Genomic DNA, 16,275 nt, shown 5'->3' on the forward strand with positions numbered 1-16,275 from the left:
ATAATAGCAATATTTCTCAAGAATGATTTATCATTGAATATTATCACTGAATTTAATTCTCAAGAGTTATTTATCATGGATTATCACTGACTTTCGGAGAAGGCAATGGCACCCCACTCCAGTACTCTTGCCTGGAAAATCCCATGGACAGAGGAGCCTGGTAGACTGCAGTCCATGGGATCACGAAGAGTCAGACACGACTGAGCGACTTCACTTTCACTTTTCACTTTCATGTGTTGGAGAAGGAAATGGCAACCCACTCCAGTGTTCTTGCCTGGAAAATCCCAGGGATAGCAGAGCCTGTTGGGCTGCCATCTGTGGGGTCGCACAGAGTCGGACATGACTAAAGCGACTTACAGCAGCAGCAGCAGCATCACTGAATTTAATTCTCAAGAGTGATATTTTAAGAGATGCCTGCTGGTTCAATAAAAAGTTAATTTCAAGTAGCTGATGTTGTCATGAATTTATTTATTCATTAATTACTTAAGTCATTTCAATCAAAATCATAAGTAGAATTCCTTTCCCTATCTCTTGGTTTTTATCTGAAATTTCCTTTTCCTTTCAGCATTTCACTGCTCAGTCCCTCAATGACTGCACTTCTTCTATCCCTACCTCTAGATGCCAAGACCGATTTCTACAAGGAATGAATAATTACTACATTCCCAGAACAAGCAGTAGCAGATTCCAAAGCTGGCCATATGAGCAATGATAGAGGAATTATACAAAGAGAAACTATGAAATATTGCTGAAAGTGCTCAACAGCCTACGTTGAAGACTTTTTATTGTTAAGATGGCAATACTTCCCAAATTTATCTATAAATTCAATACAATCTGTATCAAATTTCCAACTGTTTTTTTGCATAAGTGAGCAAGCTGAACCTAAAGTTAATATGAAAATACAAGGGATCCTAAATAGCCAAATCAATCTGGAAAAAAACATAGCAGATTTTTGAGAAATTTTCTGATTTCTAAATTATAGTAATCAAGAGGCAGTACAAAGCTACAGTAATCAAGACAGTGTGGTACTGGCATAAGGGGGGCATATAGACCAATGGAACAGAATTAAGTGTTCAAAAATAAATCCATCTATGTATGTTCAATTGACTTTCAATAGGAATGCCAGGGCTATTCAAAGGGAGAAAAATAATCTTTCCAAAAATACAGCTAGGAAATCTGGATATTCACATTGGAACAAATGATGTTGCAACCCTATTCACATCATATACAAAAATTAATTCAAAATCAATCATAAACCTAATCATGAGTTAAAACTACAGAACTCTTAGAATGAAACATAGATGTAAATCTACATGACCTCAGATTAGCAGTTTCTTAAATATAATACCAAAAATGCAATGACCAAATGAAAGTAGAAAGATCAGCCTTCATCAAAATTATAAATTTTTGTGCTTCAAAAGACAAGTAGCTTTCTTACTATCAAGAAAGTAAGAATAAAGAAATTTATATTAAAAAATAATAAAAGTGTTATCAGGCAAAAAAAAAGAAAGAAGACAACTCATAGAATGGGGAAAATAATTGAAAATTATATATAAATGATATGGGTCTAATACCCAGAATATATAAAGAATTCTTAGAATTCAATAGTAAAATGACAGCCCAATATAAAAAAGGGCAAAAGATTTAAACAGACATTTCTCAGAAGAAGATACTCAAGTTACCAATAAGCACAAGTTGTTCACTATCATTAGTCATTCAGAAAATGCAAATTAAAATCACAGTGAGACACTACTTACATCCACTCAGTTCAGTTCAGTCGCTCAGTCGTGTCTGACTCTTTGCAACCCCATGGACCGCAGCATGCCAGGCTTCCCTGTCCATCACCAACTCCCAGAGCTTGTTTAAACTCATGTCCATCGAGTCAGTGACGCCATCCCACCATCTTATCCTCTGTCGTCCCCTTCTCCTCCTGCCTTCTGCCTCCTCACACCCACTAGGATGGCTATAATCAAAACAGAAAATAAGAGTAATTAACCTCTTTGGGAGTTTATCGAGATCTTAGAGTGTCCAAGTTAACACAGAGTCAGAGAATAACAAATGGTTGCAGGATCCCCGGGTCACCCTTAGTCATGAAGAAAATGTTGGGACATCTTGAGGTCAGGACTTCATGCCCAGACATGTAAATGCAGATAATGCATTCTGTTAGGCTGTCTGTGGTTGCTACAGGTCCCAGAAGTGGGTTCTAAAGAAGCATTCAATACCAGATCACTAGGATGGAAGCATGAGTCAAAACCCAAAGTACAACTTTTTTTTCTAAATTTATTGGAGTATAGCTAGTTAACAACTTTGTTAGTTTCTGCTGTACAATAAAGTGAATCAGCTACAACTTCTATCTTTAACCTAGTTTTAGAAAAGGGGGAGAGGAGTGGATTTGGACTGTACAGAAACCGTCTTGGCTCTGTATGGACCATGCTCAATGTACTTAATATCTGGACTGTGCACAATGTACTTAATGTCAGTGTGAAGAAGTGGATTAATATCAGTGTAGAATCCATTCTAGAATCAGTTTTATCTGCTACAATATTTTAAAATATATAGGATCAGAAAATCATAGAAGGCTTATTAAACATTTCCTTATCATTCTCTTGTTTATTCCAGAAATGTCTGATATAGTTGCTTGGCTATTTTTGCTCTCCTCATTACAATATTTATTTCATCAAATAGATGTTCTTTACTTTCCATTCTCTGAAAGGCACTAGTGTAGCATGTGCTCTTATGCTCTGACCTTTGAAATAATTCATAATTAGACTAGTGAATGCTGTTCCCTCATTTTCCAACCTCAAAGCTAGCAAGTAGCTGCGAGAATAGTCTGTGACCTATAAGAAAGAATGCTAAAAAGCTTCTAATTATTAGAGAACGGTACTGTTTTTTGCAGAGCAACTAAACACTGGATATCTTGTTCTTGAGAAAGTAAATAATGGGAATAAAAAATGATTTCTCTATAATTTTCACTACAACTCATACTAAAGTTATTCTTTAATTCAATCAGAAAAATAGTTCATCATTTTTCTTATTTAACATATCCCTACTATCTGCCAGATAATCTGACTAAGACAGATTCAGAAATGAGTAAGCATTTCACATCTTAGGGCTGAAGACAGTTGTTGTTGCTGTTCAGTAGCTCAATCATGTTCGACTCTTTGCAACCCCATGGACTGCAGCATGCCAGGCTTCCCTGTCATTCACTATCTCTCTGATTTTGCTCAAACTCATGTCCACTGAGTCAGTGATGCCACGCAACCATCTCATCCTCTGTTGCCCTTTTCTTCTCTTGCCCTCAATCTTCCCCAGCATTTGGGTTTTTTTCCAAAGAAGACAGACATATGAACAAATTGAAATCCACTTTGATGATTGTAACAATAGAAGCATGCATACAATACCAGAGAAAGGGGTGTTTAATTCTGTAGAAATGTCAAGAAAATCTCTTCCTCAACATCAATTTTCCTTAATTACAGGCTTGAATAGTACCATGACTTTTTGACAGAAATTCTATCACAAATGCAATTTTCCATTTATCCCATGAGCATTTGATTAATGCCTATCTCCTCCATTAATATTTGGGCATGGAGCATGTCTGTTCTTGCCCACTTTAAATTCTCAACATACAGAACAACATCTTTAAAAAGCTATCAATTAGTATCTCTTAAATAATGTTGAATATACATAGGGAAAATATTCACAAAGAAATACATTAGGATACAGTACTTAGCTCTTGAGAGTAGGTTAGGAGTCTGCCAGGGGAACTAGGCAAAACAGGAGGGTACAGCAGACAAAGGACACAGCACAGTGTGCAAAGGGATGAAGGCTCTTGTGCTTGGTACTGGGGTGTAAAATCTGAGATGGGGTTTGGAAGAGCATGTGATAGAGGGCAAAAGAATAAGGAGTGTGCAGAACATGAACATGTCATGCTAAGCAATTTTAGCTTTTATCTCACAGGTATGAGACCTGGTCATCAAAGCATTTAGGCAAGTGAGAAAGTGAGAAACATGACTGGATTTTCCTTTACATCTTAAAAGGCCAATTTTTACAGTTCTATGTTTATTAGGATTTTTAGGTTGCAAAGTTCCCTTGGGTTACACTGAGTTTATTATAAGAGTAAGCAGGAAAGCAGAGGAACTTTCTGCCAACAACTAAACAGATAATATGGAGAAATACTGGATGTCTTCTTTGACTTTGGGAAGAGCGATTTCATCAGTACTGTGTATGCAGATACCTGATTCCAAGTGGAGGACTTAATTGGTGAGGAAGAAATAGAGATGCTAAAAATGGACTCGTTTTTCAAGAAGTTTGAAAGAGAAGGAGGCTTCCAGGCTAACATGATGCTGAGAATTTAGGCTTCAAAAAAACCTTCTTTCCAACGCATAGCAATGAAGGATAAAATGTTAAACACACACAAAACACAACTGGGCTCATATGTAAGATAGCAATCTATGTGGATGAGAAACAGAACAGAAACATAGAGTGGTGAGTGGAAGCTGAAGTCAGTTTTCTGTGTTTTGTAGTTGTGACAAATAATGTAGCAATGCTGGCCCAGAGCTCATTAAAAGTAGTCCTCTGATCATGGAGGAGGACTTCAGTTTCATTTTCTGCTTAGAACCATGGATTTGGTGAACCTCCTCCACTTGCAAAAAGAAGTAGGGGCAATCTAAGATCTATCAGTTTGCTGGTGAAAGCTAAGAATATGTAGACATTGTGGGTTCAAGAAGGCACTGTGGGGAAAAAAAAAAGTTTCATTTTCTAAAACTGAATCAAGCTGCCTTCAGATTCAGGCTAGATTTGTCATATGTCCAAACAGCTCATAGAGGCCGTAACTTCAAAGTGTCTTTGCAAAATCTAGCCCTATATTGAAGATACAAAAGGAACAGAGGGCACCACAAAACCTAGAACAAGAGGGATGACCATGTGTGTGTGCATGGGCCAGGATGGGAGAGCACATGTATGTGTATGAGAGGGATGAGTATGTCTGTTCGTGTGTGTGTGTGTGTATGTGTGTATGTGTGTGTGTGTGTGTGACAAAGAAGGGATCAGAGAGACAGAGACAGAGAAATAAACTAGTATACAAAAATTTCAAAATATATGAAGAAAATCTGATACTAAAAATGATCAGTAATTAAAACATGATCTGATACTAAAAAACAAAATCAATAATTCATTAGTAGAGTTCTTTTACATGATATTTATAAAACAGTCTGATAAAGGCATTCTTAAAGTATCAAGGATGTCAAAGAAATAACTGAAGAAATAACTTCAATTTAAATAGAACAGAAAAATAATTGAACAAAAACAAACATTAACACAGAAAAATCAGAGGTAGATAGATAAAATAGATAGAAATACCAATTATAAATCTTGGAAATGTAAACTACAGTAATAAATTTGAAAATGCTGTAGATGGGATAATTTCTAGACAAACCAACACAAAAATAAACTAATGAACTAAAACATACAATTGATGAATTTTAGCATGAACAAAGATAAACACAGTTAAAAATCTGGAATGAAAGTCTCCAACATTTACAAAACAGAAGTTCTTAAGAATAAAAGTGAGAATTATGGAGATACAAAATTTAAAGAAATTTTTAATGGGAAGTTTCCAGACTTATAGAAAAAGATCTAAATTCTCAGGTTTAAGGGATTCCAAGAAGAAAGAGGATCAAATAAAAATAAATCTACACTTGGAAACATTATTACTGAGAGAGAGAGATGATCTTAAAAGCCAGCAAGGGAAAAAGACTGATTACTTACAGGTAATGACAATAAATCTACGAGTAGATTATTTATCAGCATAATAGAGGTCAGAAGAAACTAGGGGAAACCTTTAAGTAGGCAAGGGAAAATAAATGTCAATCTATAATTTTATACCCAGTCATGCAAGGCTGAGAGCAAAATAAAGATATTTTCACATATACAAAGTCTACCCATACACCCACACATGCACACACTTACACACACATTACCCACTGAGTCACACACATACACACTTGAAAACATACTTGTGCTCACACTTACACATTATACATATAGTTCTTATTCAAGACATATTTTAGCTGGCAGACAAGTGAATCTGGAAGAAGGGCAAAAAGTATAAAAAACGGATATAAAATGTGTTAATAAAATTAATTCACTACTAAGAAAAAAATGTTTAATATTTTTTAAAAAACATAAAATTTCAAACAAAAATAATGAGGTAGAGGAATGGTTAATGAGTCATTAAAACTTGTGAGAGAGCTTATCATGATTGAGAGAGGATGTAAATATCACACAGCAATAAAGTTTATAGGTGTTTTTTTATATTTAAATAAGCATCCTTAAATTGTAATTACTAAAAGAAAAAAAAACATGGATATTCAATCTTGAGCCAGAAGAGATTAGCTAAAATGGACCATTCCCACCCATCAGCAAGGTTTCTAAAGGTCAAAGTGGTGGTTGGATCATCTTAAACAAAACACTGGGCTTCCCAGGTGGCACTAGCGATAAAGAACCCATCTGCTAATGCAGGAGACGTAAGAGATGCAGGTTCGACCCCTGGGTCAGGAAGATCCCCTGGAGGAGGGCATGGCAACCCACTCCAGTATTCTTGCCTTCAGAATCCCATGGACAGAGGAGCCTGGCAGGCTACAGTCCATAGGGTCAAAAAAGTCAGACATGACTGAAGCAACTTAGCACACATGCACACACGGGTTACCCACAAGGTGATGTGAGTAAATGCTTTTGTCTGAATATAACCAAGCTTCAAGGCAGTGAATTTCCATCTTCACCAGTGAATATATCCCTGGAACTTGGCCCTGGAGTGCTGTGATTGATACTGGATTATTTGCAAAGACTGTTACTATAAATGCTAGAGTAGAATCTTTTTATAGAGCTTTTTGCAGGAGATAGGGATTCCCCTCCAGCCACAAACTTCACAGCTCCTTGGGATGAGCTCTTGGGTTTTCTTTTAAAGCCATCTATTGGTGTCCATGACAGCCCTTAGATCACTAGATCAGATGGGACAACATCTGCCACTGCACTAAGAACAACTGTTCCCTCCTATTCACCTGAAATTCCATTTTCTCAGTGGAGTCAGGTCAAAATGGGTCTTTCCACAACTTTCCTATCCCCAGATCCTCACACACACTGTCCCTTTTTTCCCTTACTGAAGTCAACCCCGTGATTCCAGAGTGACCTTCTGTCCCTGCCTGAGCTGTGGAGCAGGGTCATGCTGAGTCCTGCAGAGGAGAGAGGAGCATAGCAGGCCCAAAGCCAGGCTCAGGGAACATCTCCCTGATGGCACTGCTAGGTCCCACTGGTCCCAGGCACTGTCAGAAGACTTAGAACATGGTGACAAAGGCATGGGCTCCCTAAGGCACAGGGCGCTGTTTTCCCAGGTCTAAGGCATGCAGTGAAGACTCTGCTACAAGAATAATATTTAGGAATGAATTTGACCCAAGTTCTGGATTCTGGTTGGATTGATGCCTCAGGTTGCCCAGGGCAATAGTAGATCTGTTCTTCCCTGAGCCTCAGAAGATATGAGATGATAAAAAAAGCTGAGGGTTGGTTATCAAAAAAGAAAGAGGACATTTCTCCATCATTGTTCTTATTTTGCATCATCAAAGATGCTGAGCATTTCAGTATTCATGTCCAAGACCCAACTCAATATAAAATAAGTATTACCACCTCAATTGCTGCTATTTGGTTAATTTGCCTTCAAGAAATTTACAGGAAGATTAAATTAAGTAAGAAGGCTTGACAAGGCAATGTATTTCTGAGAAGTTGTAGCATTCTACAAATGGTGACATGAGGTCAAATGCCAATGGTTTTATCCTCAAATGAACTATAACAACTTCCCTGAAATGTACTCTTTGGAATTTGCAAACGTTATAAAATGGAATTTATAATTAAAGGAAGAAACTAACACAGTGTACTAGACTAGAATGGAAGTCTGGAAACTCCAACTCATTTTTAAGTATAAATAAACACAAAGAAGGGAATAGAAAAGAACTAACATTATCCTAAAGTCTGCCAAGAACTTTTATAGATCAGATAGTATATTATAAAATTATACTTTCAGGATTTAAGTTAGAATTCATAATGGCATAATGAATATTCACTAAGCAGGTAGGAGATTTCAGTATTAAAGGTATAGGAGCACTGTTCACCAGTGAATGGATTTATTAAAAGGGGATATGGGGATAAGTAACAACTTCCCAGGTGGCTCAGTGGTAGAGAATCCGCCTGCAATGCAGGTGACTTGGGTTCAATCTCTGGGTCAGGAAGATCCCCTGGAGAAGGAAATGTCAACCCATTTCAGTATTCTTGCCTAGAAAATCCCATGGACAGAGGAACCTAGTGGCCTACCATCCACTGGGTCACAGAGTCAGACACAACTCAGTGACTAAACAACACAACAATAACAGCAGCAAGTTCTTTCAACAGCCTATGGCTAGACATTGGAACACATATCCAGGACAGAGCTATTTATTTATAATCACACCCCAGAGACAACTACAGTAAGTCCCCTACATACAAACCTTCAGATTGTGAAATTTCAAAACTGGGAACATGCATTCACATATCCGATCACATAAGTTAGTTCATGTGTCTGGCATACATTGCATATGCATGCACCCTCTTCAAGTGGTTGTGTTTTTGTGTACCTTACTATATAGTGCTGTATAGAGTACAGTAGTGCAGTATCTTTATTTCAAGCCCAGGATGTCTGGAAGCAAGCTTAAAAGCAGTGGTATAGGGCTGATTGTGTTAATTGGGAGCCTAGGCTAACTTTGTTGGACTTACAAACAAATCGGACTTACAAATGCTTTCTCAGAATAGAACTCATTCATATGCAGGGGGCTTGCTGCATAAATCTTCCAGATACCCTGTCAGATTGTCCACTTTTGCAGTAGCTCCTATTTTCTCTTCTACTATGATGACTCAAATACACATTGCCCATTTCTATGCCTCCTTTATTATAGTCTAAACAACATTTTTATATGGGTTTTAAATTGAAAATCAAGGGAAAAAATTAGAGAAATTATAATCTATTAAAAAAGAAATGGCATAGAAATCAGAAAATTTCATGTGATTCTGCTTCTAGGCATTATTTCTGATAAATCAAGCTTCAGTTTGGGCTTCCCAGGTGGTGCAGTGGTAGAGAATCCATCTGCCAAGGCAGGAGATGCAAGAGACATGGGTTCAATCCCTGGGTCAGGAAGATCCCCTGGAGTAGGAAATGGCAACCCGCTCCAGTATTCTTGCCTGGAATATTCCAAGGAGAGAGGAGCCCGGTGGGCTACAGTCCATGGAGTGGCAAAGAGTCAGACATGACTGAGCCACTGAGCACACACACATGCTTCATTTTACAAAACTAAAAAATGAGTATATTACTATTTACCATGAAGAGCTGTTATATATGTTCGGCACAACTTTGTTCAATTTTTGCAGTGTACTTGGTATAAGGCAAGACCACAATGTATGGTACCACTTATTTTTGGCGGATCTGGTATTCTTGGCCAAACATCATCTAATACAAGGGCTGAAAGTACATGCCTCTATTACTTGCCAACTTTTGGGCTTCTGGTAGCCAGAATAGTAGAGTCCTGAGATACACTGCAGTAACAATGACTATCTAGCTGCATGACTCAACAAAGTTCCAGAAGGTTTCAGGTGTTACCCTAAAGTGAGTTGGCATGAGCTTGTAATTTTGCCAGTTCACTGCAGCATCTTCAAAAGGACAACTGGTGGCAGGCTTGGCAGGCTACAGTTATTCCTTTGTAAAGAGTCGCAAAAGAATACATGGTCCATAGTTAGCATAATATAATTCACAATTAAATGTTTTACTGTAAATCTTCCAACACTGTCCTTTCTCTTTTGAAAAGAATTCATTAATGGACTAAGTCCCATGAATGAAGAATACCCCTTGCCAAGTTTTTAGCCCACTCCAAACTGGCAAATCTGAGCTTTGAAGGCTAACTAAACATGGGATTTTGTTATCATTTACCCGTGACCAAACCTAACTTCCTATTTTGGAGAGGAAATTAATATTAACCCTCATTTGAAAGTCCCCAAAGATTTTTCAGACAACATAAGTCATCCTCAAATCAGAAGTTGGAAGAACAAGTATAAATAAACCAAAACATGTGGGATTCACTTCCTTTAAAACGTACATTAATTTTTTTTTTAAGTTCAGGCAAAAGTCATTTGAAAAATTCTAACAGTTGTACCAAGCCAAAGACTTGTGTCCTCATGGGACTGTGGTGAGATGGTCTTGATTTCTAGTATGCACAAACTCACAAAATATTGTAATTGTATTATTGCCTTTAAAAGATGCATTAAGGAATGAAAGTAACTGGAAAGCCCCTAGAAACCTAGTATACACAGTCATCAGTACAAGAAAAAAATATTTCCAAGTCGGTTAGGAAAGGGGATTCGCCTAGGGTGAAACCTAGGTTATCTGAATGGGATAGTGACCTCCAACTTCTCACTTCCTCTCCTCTGTAATCAGTAATAAGATAGGAGATATTTTCTAGAGCTGTAGTCTGGAATAGAACCACCTGCAATAATGTACATGTTCCCCATTCTGTGGTCTTCAATATAGTAGTCACATGTCAGTTCAATCACTCAGTTGTGCGCAACTCTTTGCAACCCCAAGGTAGCACGCCAGCCTTCCCTGTCCATCATCAACTTCCAGAACTTACTCAAACTCATATCCATCAAGTTGGCGATGCCATGCAACCATCTCATCCTCTGTCATCCCCTTCTCCTCCCACCTTCAATCTTTCCCAGCATCAGGGTCTTTTCGAATGAGTCAGTTCTTACCATCAGGTGGCCAAGGTATTGGAGTTTCAGCTTCAGCATCAGTCCTTCCAATGAATATGCAGGACTGATTTCCTTTAGGATGGAATGGTTAGATCTCCTTGCAGTCCAAGGGACCCTCAAGAGTCTTCTCTAACACTACAGATCAAAAGCATCAATTCTTTGCCTTTAGAGACACAGTGACTTTGGAGTCTTACCTGGTTCCTCTGTTTTTCTCACACCACACATCTGATCTCTTCAGCGATGCCATTGGCTTATCTTTAAAATACGTGTGTGTGTGTGTGTGTGTGTGTGTGTCTGTGTCTGTGTGTCTGTGTCTGTGTCTGTGTGCTCAGTCATGTCCGACTCTTTGTGATCACATGGACTGCAGCCCGCCAGGATCCTCTGTCCGTGGCATTTTCTAGGCAAGACCACTAGAGTGGGTTGCCATTTCCTTCTGCAGGGCATCTTCCCCACCCAGGGATCAAACCTGAGTCTCTTGCGTCTCCTGCATTTGCAGGCAGATTCTTTACCACTGCACCACCTGGGAACCACTGTCATCTAACAGTCAAGGACTATCACAATTGCCTTCTCCCTACTTATTTTGCTTCCACACTTGCCCCATTAGTTTCATCTCAAAAAAGCATACAAAGTGCTTCTTTAAAATAAGTCAGAATGATGCCACTCTATACCCAAAATCCTCCACTGGCTTCCACTGCTGCATAAGTGAAGTCTTCTAAATAACCTGCAAGTCCCTACATGACTTGATCCCATCTTCCACCAACCTCAGCCTTAGTCCGTCTACTCCAATCACACTGGCTTCCTGAACATCCTAGGGATACTCCTTCCTTAAAGATAACTAAGGAACTATAACTATAACTCAACTATAACTATAACTCTCTTACCTTGGATTCCAACATAGACCTTCTTCCCATCTTTGCTCAAAAGTCACCCAAACAGTGAAGGCTTGCCTTATTACCCTATTTTAAATTCACCCCTACAACCCCTATCACACTTTCCCCCCATTTCTGCTTTACTTTTCTCCATAAAACTTACCACAAACTATTATTTTTTGTATTTTATTTATTTGATATTTCTCTCATTAATGTAGCTTCCTTATGATGAGAACTTTCTTCTGTTTTGTTCATTTTTTTCATTGTATCCCCGGAACATAGAGATTTCCTAACAGAGTAGCCGCTGGAATAAATTAATATAATGAATTAATGAAGCTTACCAGATGAAGATTTGATTAAACAGAGATTTGATAAACCGTTAAAGTTTATTAACGGGGGAAAAAAAATGTTCATGCGTTTAAACTGTTTCACTTGTCCTCAAAAGTTTGTTTTTCCCATTTCAATTAACAGAAAGTGGCCCACAGCTATATTTCATTTTTAAGAGAATTTCTCTCCAACTGTATGTGCATGGATCTTGCTTGGCCACACTTGAAAAGTAGTGATGCATGGAATGTTATAGCTGGAAGGGCCCTTAGGGAACCTACTCCAGTGGTCCTAAACTATGTTCCCATAATGGGTAGGCCAATCTTTCCCACCATAAAAATGAATAATACAGTATTTTTTCCAATTTGTAGAAGTATTAGTCCCTCAGTGGTGTCCGAGTCTTTGCAACCCCATGGACTGTATCCCATCAGGCTCTTCCATCTATGGAATTCTCCAGGCAAGAATACTGGAGTAGGTAGTCATTCCCTTCTCCAGGATATCTTCCCAAGCCAAGGATGGAACCTGGGTCTCCCTCATTGTACGCAGATTCTTTACCATCTGAGCCACCAGGGAAGGCCTTAGGGAACCTAAGCTATGTCCTAAACTATGTTCCCATAATGGGTAGGCCTAGCTTTCCCACCATAAAATTGAATAATTAAGTATAATTAAGTATTTTTTTCCAATTTGAAGAAATATAAAATTAATAGAAATATTTTCTCAATTAATTTTTATCTCATAAATTTCTTTTTAAGATATTGGCACTGCAGTCACTTATCAACTAACAAGTACTAAGAGACATTAAAAATCTATAATCTAGAAGCAGATGAACACAGAAAAACTCAGATATATTTATTGCAACAACTTGATTTATCATGTACACATGGAAACGGTTTTGATTATATTTTGCCTCTATTTAATCATATTTTCTACTAGTACAATTTTTCCTAGTTTGTCTGAAAATTAAAGATCACACATGCATGGCACTCAACTAAAAATGTATATCTGGAAAACAGAATTCCAACTGTGAGTTTTAATGGCAAACAAGTTTGAAAACTTCTGACCTGATCAGCCCCTTAATTCCACAGATTCAGTAACTTACACCCAAGAAAAATGACTTGTCCAAAGTCACATAAAAGGACTCACTCAGTCATGTCCAACTCTTTGCAACTCCATGAACTATACAGTCCATGGAATTCTCCAGGCCAGAATACTGGAGTACTCTGGGTACACTGGGTAGCCTTTCCCTTTTCCAGGGGATCATCCCAACCCAGGGATCAAACCCAGGTCTCCCACATGGTAGGTAGATTTTTTACCAGCTGAGCAACAAAGGAAGCCCAAAGTCACATAGTCACTAGCAAAAATAGATACCTGCAAATCTTTTCTATTTTCCTCCTTTTCCCCTATTTCCCTTATTTCAGTTCTCAAAGATTCAGTCCATTCTAAACGTTCTCAACATTTATTTCATTATGTGGGAAACATTTACTCAAAAATCTGTCTGTTGAGTAGGGTGGAGGTTTCCTTGCATTCAACTCCCTTTCCAAACAATCCCATTTTTCTAATCATTACATAATAAAATTTTTTAAAAGATAGAAAGCAACAAAACTACTCAAAAGTATTTTTTAAAAAAGGAAAAATTCAACTTCTCTTCTGCCAGATACGGTCACAAACTAGAGAGCTGTAGACTATCTTGTTGTTTAGTCACTAAGTCGTATCTGACTCTTTTACTACCCCATAGACTGTAGCCCCCTAGGCTCCTCTGTCCAAGGGATTTTCCAAGTAAGAGTATAGAAGTGGGTCAACATTTCCTTCTCCAGGGGATCTTCTGACCCAGGGATCGAAGCCTCATCTCCTGTATTGCAGGCAGAGTCTTTACTGCTGAGCCAGGTATTCCTGATGGCTCAAATAGGTATTCCTTGAAGCCTCCAAAAAGCCGCCAAATAGGTATTCCTTGAAGAATTTCCATTGAACAATTGAAAAAGAGGGGAAAAAATGCCAATATATAAGAATTAAATGATTTCTAATTTTTAAACTTCCTAAATTTCTGCCCTCTTTTAAAGCTCTAGAAGATATCACTTCATTAAGCCAATATTCTTGAATGACAATTATTAGGATCTAAGTAGTTACTAATCGCTTTATACAAGGCCTAGAGCTCCCTGCTCACCCCAATTCTCTCCACCTTTTTCACCAAGAGTCAGTTCCATATTATTCAATTTGATTTACATTTTTATTATGTCTCTGTTCTCATGTCACCATCAAAATTGAGGGAAAAAATAAACTGAGATGGTAATGAAACCAAGAAAAAAATAAGAATCACATTTATTTTGTGGAAATGAAGAACACTCCTATCTGTTTTAATATGCATATGATGTGTCTCTCTATGAAAACTTAAGATGGATTTTTTCATACTCCGTGGCACGGCCTTATTTGAGTTTGTGATTTCTGTCTTACAGTCATGATTACTAACTCACTTGACAGATAGTAATTAAAAGCCACTAGCTTCCTGTTTGCTTTTTCTTCTGAAGAATATTTATTACTATGACTGCTGCCCCATAGTAGACATGTGTGTCATGCCTAATGTCTCAAAAACTTCCTTGTTCACCATCTACTCACCTCACAAACACACAAACACCCATAAACTACATGCTCTGTGAAATAGCTCCAAGCTGTCCACTGCAGAAGAGTAATCATTCTTCATGACATTTCTGGGTACTTAACCCAAGGCACTGCAGCTTAGATTAGCCTGTGAGCCATAAAGTGGCCTGTTTTCACTAAAGCAACCAGACTTCCTCCTTTTTGAATTTTTGGTTTTATAAGATTTTCATTTATATATTTATAAAATTTTAATTTTTAGTTTTATGAGGTTGGCTGGATAATAAGAACAAAAGAGACAGCCCAGAGAGAAGCAGGATGAGACCATGTGGGCTGTAAAAAAATGGGATTAGTGATCCTTAATGCTGCCTCTGTGGCCAAGTGATTGTTCCCTTTCAGAAGATATTAGATTATGTCGCTATAATAAAGAAAAGGCTTTTTTACTTATTTTACATTTTAGGAATATCTCAGGGAACTGTTTTATGCTGAGCAGCTCCTTGGGTCAGTGGCCCCTAATTCCATATGTTTTTCTATTGTAGGTTTTTGTCGTTGTTTACTTGCTAAGTCGTGTCCAACCCTTTGCAACCCCATGGACTACAGCCTGTCAGGGCCCTCTGTCCACGGGATTTCCCAGGGAAGAATGTGCCCAGAAATCCCCAAGTGTGCACTGCATGAATCTTTTATTGATAACATTGGTAAACTATAACCCAATAAATAGGCAAAGATGCCGAAGTAATCCAAACATAGTTTAACCAATTTATTATATATATATATATTTTTTTTTTTTTTAATTGCCCAGCTGCTACTAACTGATCAATTTTGGTCAAGTAATGAGAATGAAGTGTTGGCATTTAAGAAAAGCCCAAAGAACATTTTTCAGAGTCATCCTAATTCTTAATTTGGGTTAACAACATCAATGGTGACTTTCACATATATTTTGGTAGTTTCTGCTAGGTGTTAGCCCAGTTTGGTCACAGAGCTGAAGATTTCATTAGTTTTAAGATTTATATACACATCTCCAGAATTCTAGTGTTCATGGGTTAACTTGCTGAGAAAAACTGACTTACAGCTTCATTGGTTTATTTGTATATTGAGGAATGCAGGTATATCAGATTTGTGATTATCTAGAAAAATCTTGAGGTTTATCTTCCAAGGATTTCTGCCAAATCTTAAAGTGTGTTTCATATTTCTTGTACCTTGAGAATTTTCTGTGAAATTGGGCCTTCATTTATACCAACATTTTGTAAATATGGGCAATCTGACTCTTACAAGCTCGGGGCAGATCAGAAAAAGGAAATGAATCTCCAGTTACTCAATTCACAAGTCTGGTTTGAATCAGAGTATTTCACTTCTTTAAAGAAAGAAGAGCTGTTTGAATCTAGTTTGGCTTTTCCTTTAGTCATATTCAGTCTGTGGTGTTATCTCCTAATACCAGTAAAGAAACACCATACCATGATCCCTCTGACAAAGTTGATTCTTGTAGATCTCCTTAACTCCAAACATTCCTTGATAGTGACATGCAGTTTTCATTCTCTCCAACATGCTTTCACCTTCCATTCAGCTGACAGCACAAAAATTAGCAAATTTTCCAAATTTTGCTGGCAATTTCTGCATACATTAGTAAGATCCGGTCATGAATATAAAAACAGTTTAAAGTGTTGATAACTTTCTTTGTCAT

At 37.7% G+C, this 16,275-nt stretch overlaps 1 long non-coding RNA gene across 1 annotated transcript in view; it reads right to left on the reverse strand.

The window, feature by feature from the left end:
* The window catches only part of LOC145516525 (uncharacterized), a 365,062-nt gene that overhangs the window by 311,147 nt on the left and 37,640 nt on the right, over positions 1–16,275 (reverse strand). Inside the window, exon 3 of the long non-coding RNA XR_014061441.1 lies at positions 1,755–1,960. This is a non-coding gene — a long non-coding RNA (uncharacterized LOC145516525). The remainder of the gene's footprint in view (positions 1–1,754; positions 1,961–16,275) is intronic.

This window comes from Giraffa tippelskirchi, chromosome 8 (assembly GCF_054371585.1).
Source record: "Giraffa tippelskirchi isolate mGirTip1 chromosome 8, T2T-mGirTip1v1.2.pri, whole genome shotgun sequence".
Lineage (NCBI taxonomy): Eukaryota > Metazoa > Chordata > Mammalia > Artiodactyla > Giraffidae > Giraffa > Giraffa tippelskirchi.